The following is a 13,780-nucleotide window of genomic DNA, read 5'->3' as shown; positions in this document are numbered from 1 at the left end:
TAGTTCATTTAAGTCAATACATTTTTGTCCCTGTTTTATTTATTTATTTATGTCACAGGTTGATCACTATGCAAAAGCTTTGCATGCTCATGATTATTTAGTTCCACCTCTTGCCTTCAGGAGCTCGACTGTTTTCAGAGAAGCGGTACAGCTGTGTGTCTTTTATAAATCTGATTATAAGTCCTCTTTAAAGGAGAAGTTCACTTCCAGAACATGAAATGTACAGATAATGTACTCGCCCTCTTATAAAATGATGTTTTTTGATGAAAACATTATAGGAATGTTCTTCATGTAGTGCCAGCAAATTTGAACTTCCAAAATGCAGTTCAAATGCAGCTTCAAAGGGCTCTAAATGATCCCAGCTGAGGAAGAAGGGTCTTATCTAGCAAAACGATTGGTTATTTTCTAAATACAATTTCTATACTTTTTAACCTCAAATGCTCGTCTTTTCTAGCTCTGTGTGAACTCTGTGTATTCCGGTTCATTTTCTCCTCCAACTTCAAAATCATCCTACATCACTGTTTTACCTTTTTGTAAAGGGCGTTGATCTTCTTTGCACATTCACTTTGTAAACACTGGGTCGGTACTTCTGCAACAATGTAGGATGATTTTGAAGTTGGAGGAGAACATGAGATGGGAGTTTTTCGACATACAGTGTAAAAAACAATTTGTTGAGTCAACTTAAAATAATTTGTAACCTGGCTGGGTTACTTACCCATCTGATAAGTTTAGCAAACACAGATATCTAAGTTGTTACTTAGTACAACTTAACATTTCAAGTTGACTAACCTTTTTTTAGTTGACTGAACTTAAAAATTTAAGGCAGAAGGGTGACAAATTATTTTAAGCTGACTCAACAAATTGTGTTTTTTATTTTTTACAGTGTACCCTAACTATCTTGAACCAGAATGCACAGAGTTCACACAGAGCTAGACAAGATGAGCATTTGAGGTTAAAAGGATATCTTTTAGAAAATAACCAATCATTTCACTACATAAGACCCTTCTTCTTCTTCATTTAGAGCCATTTGAACCTGCATTTAAACATGCATTTTTTAAGTTAAAACTCACGGGCACCAGAAGTCCATTATATGGGGAACATTCCTGAAATGTTTTCCTCAAAAAACATAATTTCTTTACAACTGAAGAAAGAAAGACATAAACATTTTGGATGACGAGGGAGAGTACATTATCTGTTCTGCAAGTGAACTTCTCCTTTAAGTCTGCTTTAACATTCTGAAATGAAAATCCTCAGAATGCAACAATGTGAAAAACAAGTATGTGTTGTATTCTCAGTGTGGCCATAGGGGGTGCTATCGAGGGCATTAGGGTAAAGTGACTGCTCCTATGGTCAGTTTTTTTATGGCAGAGAAGTTATTCTCTCTAGCCACCTCTAGCCGGCTTTCGGTTTGAAGGTCATATTAGCAATACTTGAGTGAAATTTTGTTGGCAAAGAATGTCCACTGTCTAAAATGTAGCAATATATGGAACACCCTTACTTGGTAACTTCCAAATCAAGCAGATTTATATCGGTATATGCATATAGGAAACATGAATCTGATGCAAAATTTGCATGGGGAAAGTAGGGGGTGGGCGTTAAGAACAAAACTTATGATATGAGAAATTTTATTTCACGGTAATTATATATATATATCACAATATAGATATTTTTAGCTAAAAAATTTTAGCTAAAAAATGTAAAATATTTACAATTTTTTTCTATCATTAAGATATTTGTATCAAAGCATTTTTAGCATTGTGATTTTTTATCTTGCAATTCTGATTACCTTTTCTCAGAATTGCGTGACAAACTCCCAGTTGTGGGGAAAAAAAGAATTGTGAGATTTACACTCACAAATTTGAGGAAATATGCCAGAATTGCAAGACTTGAACTCGCAATTCTGAGAAAATATCTTTTCCCCCATCTTTTCTCGCAATTGCCTGTTTATGTCCAGCAATTCTGACTTTATAACTTCAGAACTTTAAATTATCATTTCATATTAAGTAAATGAGTATACAATAATGCAATTTAAAACATAATGCCATTGATAATGACGACTGAAAACAATAATAAAAAATTAATGCGGTGATTTCAGTATTCATTAGGATTAATTTTTTAGTTGTCGTCAACACGTCAGTATTGTATGTTAAAATGTTAAAAACATGTAAGTATTTGTACGTTTAGATGCTGTAAATATGTCAGTATTGTACGTTTTAGTGTCTGTAAAAATGTAAATGTACATTTTAGGTAAAATACATGACATGCTGTCACTTTAAGAGCTGCCCGGATACAATAATGTTACAGATGTGTGTTTTCTTTTTCTTATTCGCATTTAAACAAGTGTGTCTGTTTAACCTTTCAATGTCTATAAAGTGGCAAAAATGAGTGACAAAGTGTCACTGATCTACATGAGTAAAAACAACTTGTTATAAATTATTTTTAGAATTATGTTTATTCACAAAGGTTTCTACCTTTAGACTTGTAAATAATTTGTAAAGCGAGCTTAATCCAGCTATAGCCACAGACTCCTTTGTAAAATGCAATACATGCAATGTCTTTCATCACCGGTTCTATATTTTCACAAGCAGGTGTGTGTACAGAGCCCATATCTGCATTCACACCACCCAGAGACGAGACTATTAGCTTGAGGTCCTTTGAGGATTTGAAGAACCTATGTTTATCTCATTAAGCAGCGCTTCTGAAACGCAGCTGGTGCTACAGGAAGCTCCAGCTCTCTCTCGCTCAGTCTCCCCTAAATAACAAGTTTCTCTTTAATCTGTCCTCCTGCACCTTGGGCTGAATCTTTAGCTGTTTTACTAACCTCCTACTGAGAGATTAGTGTGATAAAAAACCTCCTCGTTCTATGCCTGTTGCTCTGCCGACAGACTTGAAATCAGTCACTTTAAATCTTTTCAACAGGCAGGTACTATCGGATGGCCTTTGGAAAGGGCTTGAGAAAAATGAATGAGACTGCTAAGCGTCTACAATTAAAAAAATGAGCGTGCTACTAAGAAGAGGTGGCATTGTATATGTGAAATATGTTTCACGCTGAAAGCTGAGCCATAGTAGTTTTCAGCACAACATGTTGTACACCTTATTTATTCACCTCAGTTGTTATTTTATGTGTCTGACTTGTCCTATTTTTAAAAATACAACATGTTTGGGATCTCTCTTGAAATTCTGCACCGAGTGCAGTAAAGCTTTGCTCTGTTAACAAAACAGTTCACATAAAAATGAAAAGAACTTGCAAGACTTTCTTCATCATGGAACAATATCATAATCATCTATAGATACTTCCTTGTTTAGCTGCTTATTATGTTTATCGCCAATGAAACTTTAATTAGTTGACCTTTATTGACTGAACAATAGATGTGTGACGGATCAATGCAACCAGACGGAACAAATCAATAGATTTGGGACCTATGTAAATCTTTCAAGAGCCGTACTTGTGTGCATGCCTGTGTCCCTACGGATGGGGGATTGCATGTCTCGCAATTGCGTCTTGGAAATGCATGAATATCAATAAAGGTCAAGCTATTTTAGTGTGTAATTATACGGCGTGTACAAAAACAGCTAGTGGTTGGAGTGCAAATCAGATTTATTTTACTTTTGAACAAATTATTAAGCAAGTAAAATAAAGCTATAAAACAAAGCTAACTCTTAAAAACATATAAAAAGTAATACTTTATTTTTTCTGATGCTGATAATCCAGCTGATTGTTGCTCATCAACATCTATTTGTGATTCAAGATTGATAAGACATTCTGGGAACTATTTTATGCCATACTATATTGGAAGATGATTATTTGTGGTTGTTAATGTGATTTGTAAGGCAGACAGAAAGGGTAATAGGGCTTTTTCTAGCCACTCTTCTAGTCCACCCTATACAATACTGCTGTTCAGAAGTTTGGGATCAGATTTTTATTATTTTTCTAATTTTCATCAAGGGTGCATTTTTTAATCAAAAATACAGAAGAACAAAGAACGGAAGCCTGTTTCTGCCACTGAGTTAAAAAACTCATAATTGCTAGTTTATATCTTGCAATTCTGACTTTATTTCTCGCAATTGCAAGTTCATATCCTGTAATTCTGACTTCACAACAATATCACGCAATTCTGCGACAAAAAGTCAGAATTGCAAGTTTGTATCTCACAATTTTGACTTTATTTCTTGCAATTTTAAGTTTATATCCAGCATTTCTGACTTTGTAACTCCATACCAGTCTTTTTTCCTCCCTTTATAATTGGACATTATAACTTGCAAATGTGAGATTATATATCATACAGTTCTGAGGAAAAAACTCATAATTGTTTATATCTTGCAATTCTGACTTTATTGCTCGCAATTGCAAGTTTATGTCACGCAGTTCTGTGACAAAAAGTCACAATTCTGAGTTTATATTTTGCAATTGTGAGACAAAAAGTCACAATTCTGAGAAAAAAAGTCATAATTGTGAGTTTATATCCAGCAGTTCTGACTTTATAACTTGCAGTTGCGAGTTTATATCACGCAATTATGAGACAAAAAGTCAGAATTGTGAGTGAGGAGATGTAAACTTGCGATTGCGAGAAAAAAGTCAGAATTGTGAGATAAAAAGTCGCAATTACCCTTTTCATTATTTATTATTTTATGAAATATTTTTAATAACTTTATTTTTTTAAATAAATAAATGTTTTCTATTTTAATTTAAAATACAATTTATTCCTGTGATACAAAGCTGAATTTTTATCAACGATTACGCCAGGCTTCAACATCACATGATTTCTCAGAAATCATTCTAATATGCTGATATATTATATTATATGTATATGTTGGAAACAGTTGTGCTGCAAAATATTTACTGGAACCTCTGATACTTTTTCTGAAATTTTTGATTAATAAAAAATGTTAAAAAGAAAGCATTTATTAAAAATAGAAATCTTTTGTAACAATATACACTATTGTTCAAAGGTTTGGGGTCAGTAGTTTTTTTTCCTTTTCTTTTTTGAAAGAAATTATATTTTTATTCAGCAAGGCTGTTAAATTGATAAAAAAAAAGTGATAAAAAAGTGATAGTAAAGACTTTTATTTTTTATAAAAGATTTCTACTTTTAACTTTTTATTCAACAAAGAATCCTGAAAAAAGTATCTCAGGTTCCAAAAAATATTAAGCAGCACAACTTATAATAAATCAGCATATTAGAATGATTTCTGAAGGATGATTTGACAATAAATGCTAAAATAATGGCTGCTGAAAATTCAGATTTGCCATCACAAGAAAAATATTTAAATTATATTTAAAAATAAATAAATAGAAATGGAAATAGAAATAATGCTATTTAACTTAACAGAAATAGAAAACATTATTTTTTACATTTAAACAATATTTCACAATATTACTGTTTTTATTGTACTTTTTATTAAATAAATGTGTGAAAACACAATTTATTTAAAAAAACAACATTTAAATGGTAGTGTATGAGATAATTTAATCAGAAAATAAGATTAGAAATGTTATTTTAAACTTAATATTTCAAAATATTACTTTTTACTATATTTTTATATCAAATAAATGCTTGTTTCAAAACAATTTTGTTCAAAAAAACATTTGAATGATATTGTATGAAATATTTTAATCACAGAAAATAAGATTAGAAAAGGGATTAAATTAAATGATCACTTATATTTACATAAAAATCACAAAAAATACAGCAGTATTTGTTCTAATTAATTTACAGTGATTTTAATAATAAAAATGTAGCGTCCTATTATCCTTTCTTTGGGTGTCCTGACCTCTGGCGTGGACCTTTCCTGATCCCCTCTCTCCCACTTTACTTTCTGTCTAAATACTGTCATATCATAATAAAGTCAAAAATAAATCCTAAAAAAAAAATAATAATGAAAATGTATGTTTGATCATTTTGACATTGCTACGTTAAGGCAATGAGAATTTGTGGGACTGAACTGTCAAGAAAATAATGTCCTTTGTGAGATGTACAGTGTGATTTTTCCAGTTTTTCTGCGTCTGCCTACAATCATGTCTCAGCCTAGGGTTTGTTTCTTCCTGTCTCTCATATCTCGAGGGATCACTCTGTTTCCTCTCAGCTCACTGGGTGTTCGCTTGGCTTTTATTAACCCAGATCTGTTTTACCTCCAGTGAGATCAACACATACACACACACACACAGGTGTATCACTCTGGCTTCTCACTACTCTGCCCGATGGAAAAAACCCGCCCACAGGCCGCAGTGAGGTACTTTGTGTAACCATGGTGCCTTGTCTATAAAGAGAAATATGATTTCAGTTGTTCTCATCTGAAACCATGTTCTCCGTCTTCTCTGTTAAATCTTTCCATCTTTTCTCACCGCTGAGAGTCAGTCAGGCAGTTCAGTGAAGCCTGATTCACTGCAGAGCTTCTCATTTGCAAATCCATCCCACCAAGCACAAAGAGCCTATTCCACATAAACACACACAGTTAATAACGACAGAGGCTGACATCTCTGACCCCGTGGCAGCGGTGTAGGCATTGATTGACTAAGCTCTCAGTTGATAATGGCTCTGTTGTTGTATTCCTCTGAGAGCTGCATTTGAAATTATACACATGTTTGCGGTTGGGATGCTCTCTCTGACACACTGGACTGTGGGAAATCTTTCTCACAGCATAAAAACATCTGCATTCTCATTGCTGGAAGAGATCGAGATGTAGGTCAGGCCAGTTGTTTTTGTGACGTTCAAAAACACATTACAGTAGCACGAGATGATTAGACACCACAAAGCAGGACAAAATCTAATTTTCTCTTAGCAGTTGATAAAGACTGGATCAATATGTAGTCTAGAACTGACTGTGGTTGTGAATAGGTAAAAAATCATTTGGTTGATATTTGCCTAAATTAAATGTTCAATGTTTAATTAAGCCTTATCGACAACTTTGATTACCACAGAAAATAATTTAGATTAGCCCCTTAGGTCAGGGGGTAGCGGGAATACTATAGGGTCTTCTAGAAATTTGGGGAGATTTTTTGTTTTATGTATTTTAGGACTTCACTTTGTTATATTTTATTTAGTTTTTTCTTTACACATATAAAGTATTCTCGTAGGTTCATTACATTACGGTTGAACCACTGAATCCAAACAGATCCAGCCAGCTCATTTCCAAAATAACTAACACAGTATACCAAGAGCAGTGCAAATGAGCATAGGGTCGCAAACAAGCAGAGCCACTGATAATCGTTTATGCGCAATCTACTAACAACAGAAGCGAAAAATGGGTTGAAGGAGAAGTTCACTTCCAATTTACAGATAATGTACTCACCCCCTTGTCATCCAAGATGTTCATGTCTTTCTTTCTTCAGTCGTAAAGAAATTATATTTTTTGAGGAAAACGTTTCAGGATTTTTCTCCAAATAGTGGACTTCAATGGTGCCTGTCAGTTTAAACTTTCAAAATGTAGTTTAAATGCAGCTCCAAAGGGCTCTAAATGATCCCAGCCGAGGAAGAAGGGTCTTATCTAGTGGAACGATCAGTTATTTTCTAAAAAAAAAAAAAAAAAAGTATATACTTTTTAACCTCAAATGCTCATCTTGTCTAGCTCTGCGTGAACTCTGTGCATTCCGGGTCAACAGTTCGGGTATGGCAAAAAACTCCCATCTCATTTTTGCCTCCAACTTCACAATCGTCCTACATGGCTGCAGAAATACCGACCCAGTGTTTACAAAGTGAACGCGCAAGGAGGGTCAAACAACCTTTACAAAACAAAATTTAAAATAGCAATATAGGACGATTTTGAAGTTGGAGGAGAAAATGAGATGGGAGTTTTTCGACATACCCCTAACTGTCATGAACCGGAATACACAGAGATCACGCAGAGCTAGACAAGATGAGTGTTTGAGGTTAAAAAAAGTATATTTCTTTACAATTGAAGAAAGAAAGACATGAACATCTTGGATGACAAGGGGGTGAGTACATTTTTGCTCTGGGAAATGAACTTCTTCTTTAAAACATGCTTTTTGGGGTGTAAAATAAGGGTGCAAATACCAGACTACTAAATTGACTACCACACCTTGATTCATTTAAATACTCTTCCATAAATTTTGCACCTGAAAGAGAATCCCATACAAATACATATGCAATAAGGTCAGCCCCAAAAATACATGTGTCCATCACTAATTCTTTTACAGTCGTTTTTTAATGTCAAAAGAAGGTTTGCGCTGATGCGAGCTGGCGCTATAACTCTAATGCTCAGTGACGTTTTAAAATAACGTTTCATCTGCATTACACCATAACCTCCACGATAGTATGAACAAAAGTGAATTTAACATAAAAAAGAATCGCAAGCATGCCGTTTTAGCTTGTTTTTTAATCTCTCAAGCTCTTTCATCATGAGTCATGTTTTTCATAGGATTGGTACCCAAGAATTTCACATCCTAAGTCTATTTCCGTGCCGGCTGGGCTAACAAGTAAGCTTGTTACATCCGGAAAGTGAAACACATGGAGCTGTAATCATAACTGTGTATGAAAATGATTACAAGTGCTCGCAGTTTTACCGCCTCTAGTGTTCATTTCTGTTGTAAACTGTAGTGATATGTACTTATTGTTACGTATTTCACTTGGGAAAAAGTTCCCACAGGTACATTTTCATCATGAGATCAGGTAGGTAAAAAAAGATACACTGTCATCGTTTTAAACAGAAACATACAATCTTCACATTTTGCTTTACTGTAAACAACTGTTGAGTAAAAAATATTTTCTGTGGTAATCAGCAGCAGGCCATAGATGCTAATCACAGAGCTAAAGCAGAAATCTGAAACATTTCGTGACAAGTGTTTTGAGGTGAGAGATGACGCATACGTGAGAGGGTATGTTTTGGCCACTGTCACTGGTTAGTTTCTTTAGTTGTCCTTGTTTTGGCAATGAGTTCACATGGCTAAGTGAGCTTGATGACTCATCTGAATAGGCCGAGACCTCCTGTGATTAGGCACCATAGTTACTATTAATCTTGAAGTGATGCATCTAATTTTTCTGTTCTTTTGATTTTTTTTGGTTGAGGACATTTTCACGGCACATTTTGACATACTGACATTGTCCCTGCCATGCAAAGCTATGCTGTTGGCGCTGTAAATTGAGTCGACGTTGTGACACGCGAATGTCCTTTCACACCCTCGTTACGGGAATGTAAGAGACAGATTGCGCCATATGATACCTCGTGCAATTGCCAGGCCATGAAATGAGCTCATAGGGCATTCATGCGCAGCTCTGTGAAACTCGGCCTGATGGATGCTGGGAGTGTGAATTGATGTCCTACCAAAATTTTTACCACAGCAATGTTCTCTTTGATTGATGAGAAACTTTGCTTGAAAATGAAACTGTACTTAACGATTCATCTGTTGTGTCATCTGCTGTATAGCAGCCTATAAGCTGAATCTCATAACCAGTCTGAGGCATGTCTCTACAGATGTTCCACGTCCAGTTTTGGCACATTTCCTCATGCATAGTTATAGCCACATTAATCTCAGCCACAGACTGCACATAAGCAAACCGTTTATGGACCATCTGATGCATTTTATGCACAAAAAGGCAAGCGCTTTTTAAGAATCACATGCTACAAATTCCAAGGTTCATGGCATTAAAAAAATAAAATAAAATAAAAACACATAAATATTTAAATATATGTTTTCTTTGAAAAATTTAATTAAACAAGACATCCTTAAGATATCATTCCACCAATTTAGAAATGTTGATCGACATGATAATTATTCTATTCTAGATTCTAGAACTAATGGAAAAATGTATCACAACTATACCTTTCACAACTTTCCACAACTATAGCAAAGCTTAAAGAAACAAAATGGCTTTGGAACATGTATATACAAAAGAGATCATTTAAATAATTTAAATGAACATTTATCGCCCCCTAAAGCCTGAAGTATAATTCACTTTTTTCCCGTATGCGAGGAACAGCGTACAGTGTGCAAGATGCAAATTTCATCATCAGAATATTACGGCATGCTGTATGTGCACCTCCCAATTTTTGTAACCGTGCACACTTTATATGCACAGGTCGCATATGCGCATTGACGTTATTTTGCAGTAATCAGTTTTTCCACAAGATGGCAACACTGTCTCGAGCTGTTGTTTCACAGTAGAAAACGAACCTAAAGAGATGGAACAACAGCAACGAAATAGCGGAGACTGCAACAACAACAGACGCTCACATTGACAAGCGAGAGGGTATGAGACAGTTCAGCTTTGGTTTAAATAAGTTTCAGAGCGCATATGTCTAATGCCCATGTTTGCGCACAACAATCAATCAACAATCAAATGGAGTATATTGAAAGGATATGCGTTCGACTGTATGCATACCCTAGCGTACGCATACAAAAGGAAGTATATTTTAGGGTTAAGACTTGTTTTTATGTTTTTTTAATACTTTTTAGACAAATAAAAATAGCAGCAAGTGGCGATGACGGGCCTAAGCCCAGTGGCACCACCACCCCGGTTGAGTCACAGCAATGAAAATTTACTCTAGAATAGCTAGAGCGTGAAACAGAAGGGTAGGATATATAAAACTGAATGATTTATAATAATTTTTAAATGATTTTGATTGCCAGTACAGTACATATTTACTGATTCTATGCATTTATTTGTCATTCTAATAGATGAAAACAGACAGGAGAAAGTTTGGATGAAAACCCTAGTTTTTTTTTTTATTTTTTTTTTTTTTAAACCCTGAATAGCCGACTTTCTGTTGGGCGAAGCTTATGATGTTAAAGTATGTATGAGATATGTAGCACGATTTTGAACTGCATTCCAGGGGGCGCCATAGAGCTGTGAGGTCACAAATATAATAAAAAAAGTACTACTTTTGCCTTTATTGCCTTAATTTGATGATGAACAAGAACCATTATGAAAGAACCAAAAATGAAACTAATAGCCTGTTCACACCAAGGACAATAACTATAACTATAAAGTTTTAATACTCATTTTTATTCTATGAAAATAGGGAAGTCCACACCACAATTATAGCAATTACGACAGAGAGAAAGAATAGTGTTGGAATCACTTTTAGACAATTTTTTTTTTTTCAGCTGATGGATGATAAAAACATTGACAGCCAGTCAGAATTCATTTGAATTTAAGCATATAAAGAAGTAGACGATAACGCATGCTTATAATAAACAAAATATTGTTGTCTCTTAGCGTCAACACTAATATAGATATTGTTCTTACTTTTATAGTTATCATTCTTTGTGTGAACAGGCCTTAACTGTGGTCATAAAATAAAAATGCTAAATCAAGTATTATTTTCTCAATTCACCTGACATTGACAACTGTGGCAAACAAAAAAATTGATGTCTTTAAATATTTGTTTTGTGAGTATCCTTTTCATTGTTTTTCATTTTGTTGTTTAACTGCTCACGCACCTCCAATACTGTTTCAAAATAAACAAGCACATGATTATATGTGCTCAGTTCACTGGTGACACAAAGCACAGCTGTGGTGTCATACTAAAAGGCAGCATATAATCATCCTTGAGATAATTAATTAAATAAACAAATGATTTAACATAATGGGTTTCTTTTCTCGCCCTGTGCTGTACAGCACACACATACAGTACACTGCTAAAAAGGAAAAGGCATTTTCTTCAGGAACACTGTACCCTGCTGAGGCCATAGTACGAAAATGTGTCTGTCTGTGAGATAAAGTAGTTGTTTTGTAGTTGTTTACTAGTGCGGTTCTGGTGTTTGAGCAAGGAAATGGATGAAGGGGACATCTTAAAGCGGTGAGGATGTTGCCCTGCTGCTGCACTTAAAACCGCAGTGGCCCAGGTCGACCTCATTCTCTGAATAATTGCATTTCTGCAAGTTCACGGGAGGAGCAGAGTCAAACAGGCACTAGGCGCCACTATCTCTGCCTGACAGACACGCTCCTGTCATCGCACCCTCGACGCGCGTCTGTCACGAACGTCAGTCTCAGATGACGCTGAGATGTCATACCATAATTGATGATCCTCGGTCTATATCTACAACAGCCTCTAATGCTCAGATGCTTCATCTGCAATAAAATGCAAAAGTGGCTGCCTGCTATTTTTACTGTCCTTGATTCTGGAAGGACTTCCCCATTCATTTTCTCCATAGGCAGGTTTTAAAAGTTCTAAGCAGTGAAGCAAACGAATTAGTTTGAAGAATCACAACATCACAACTGATCTACACTCAAATACACTACCAGTCAGAAGTTTTTTAATGTTTTTAAAGAATTTTCTTCTGCTCACAAAGCCTGCATTTATACAGCAAAAGCAGTAATATTTTGAAATATTTTCACTATTCAAAATAACTGCTTTCTATCTGAATACATTTTAAAATGCAGTTTATTCCTGTGATCAAAGTAAATTTTCAGCATCATCATTCCAGTCTTTGGTGTCACATGATCCTTCAGAAATCATTCTAATATGCTCACTTGCTGTTCAAGAAACATTTTTATTATTATTATTATCATTATTTAAAACAGTTGATGGTTTAGGATTCTTTGATGAATATAAAGATCCAAAGATCAGCATTTAAATAAAAAGCTTTCGTAATATTATACATTCAAAAGCTTGTCAGTGTAATTTATTATTTTTTTTATAAAGAAATGATAGAAATTAATACTTTTCATTTAGCAAGAATGCTTTAAATCAGTCAAAACGGATGATAAAGACATTTATAATATTAAAGATTTTTATATCAGATAAATGCTGTCCTCTGAACTTTCCATTCATCAAAGAAACCTGAAAAAAATTCTACTCAGCTGTTTTTAACATCATCATAATAATAAAAGATTTGTTAAGCAGCAAATCAGAATATTAGAATGATTTCTGAAGGATCATGTGACTGGAGTAATGATGCTAAAAATTCAGCTTTTAAATAATAAGAATAAATTACATTTTAAATTATTCAAAAAGAAAAAATGTATTTTAATTTTGTAAAAAAATTTTCAGAACTGTACTATTTTTGCTGTACTTTGGATCAAATAAATGCAGGCTTTGTGAGCAGAAGAGATTTTTTAAAACACTAGTGTGACTAGTAGTGTACTTTAAAATAGAATGAACTACTAATCCCACAAATCATTGCAAATGGTGTAATTTAATTTATTTAGCTTATTATTATACATGAAGTATATAGAAACATGAAAACAACATATTCATTATTATACAACATTTATATATAATATATATAATATAAGAAATAAATGTAATAATAATATATACAAATATAATAATATATTTATATTTAATTAATTTAGTTAATATAGTTTTTAATTAATATGCTATGTGTGAACATACTATACTGTATAATATGTGAGTTTTAGTGTTTTTGTAGTTTTATTTATACAAAAAATAATAATTTATGAAATAGTGTAATTAATTTTATTTATTTATAATAAATAAAATATTTAGCTTTATTTTTATTATATAGCAGATGCGGTTATCCAAAGCGACTTACAATTTAAACTTAAATTTATTGTATTTCAAGAAGTTTTCAATCTTATTTCAATTAATGAAAATTATTTTTATAGTTGTTTATAGTTATACATGTCATAGACACCATTTATTGATTTTAAAGTTAATATGAGCAGAAAGAGTCCATAGATGTCCACAATTGTCCAATCAAAATAAAGCATTTCAAATTTCAGTCTGTATCTTGGAAAAAATTATGGTATAGGTTCAGAAGACTTGGTTCTGAAGACATTTTTTATGAATATAAGAAAACAGCAGCCTATATTCCACAAAAAAAAAAAAACTATCAAAAATACATGAGTGTGAGTTA

General features: G+C 33.7%; 1 protein-coding gene across 2 annotated transcripts in view; it reads right to left on the bottom strand.

Moving 5' to 3' along the window:
* Positions 1-13,780, bottom strand: part of lin7a (lin-7 homolog A (C. elegans)) — a 68,243-nt gene that overhangs the window by 25,294 nt on the left and 29,169 nt on the right. The window lies entirely within an intron of this gene.

The sequence above is a fragment of the Labeo rohita genome, chromosome 4, assembly GCF_022985175.1.
Source record: "Labeo rohita strain BAU-BD-2019 chromosome 4, IGBB_LRoh.1.0, whole genome shotgun sequence".
NCBI classification, from domain to species: domain Eukaryota; kingdom Metazoa; phylum Chordata; class Actinopteri; order Cypriniformes; family Cyprinidae; genus Labeo; species Labeo rohita.
Note: the sequence above shows the minus strand (reverse complement) of the source record. Positions and strands in the feature narration are given on the sequence as shown.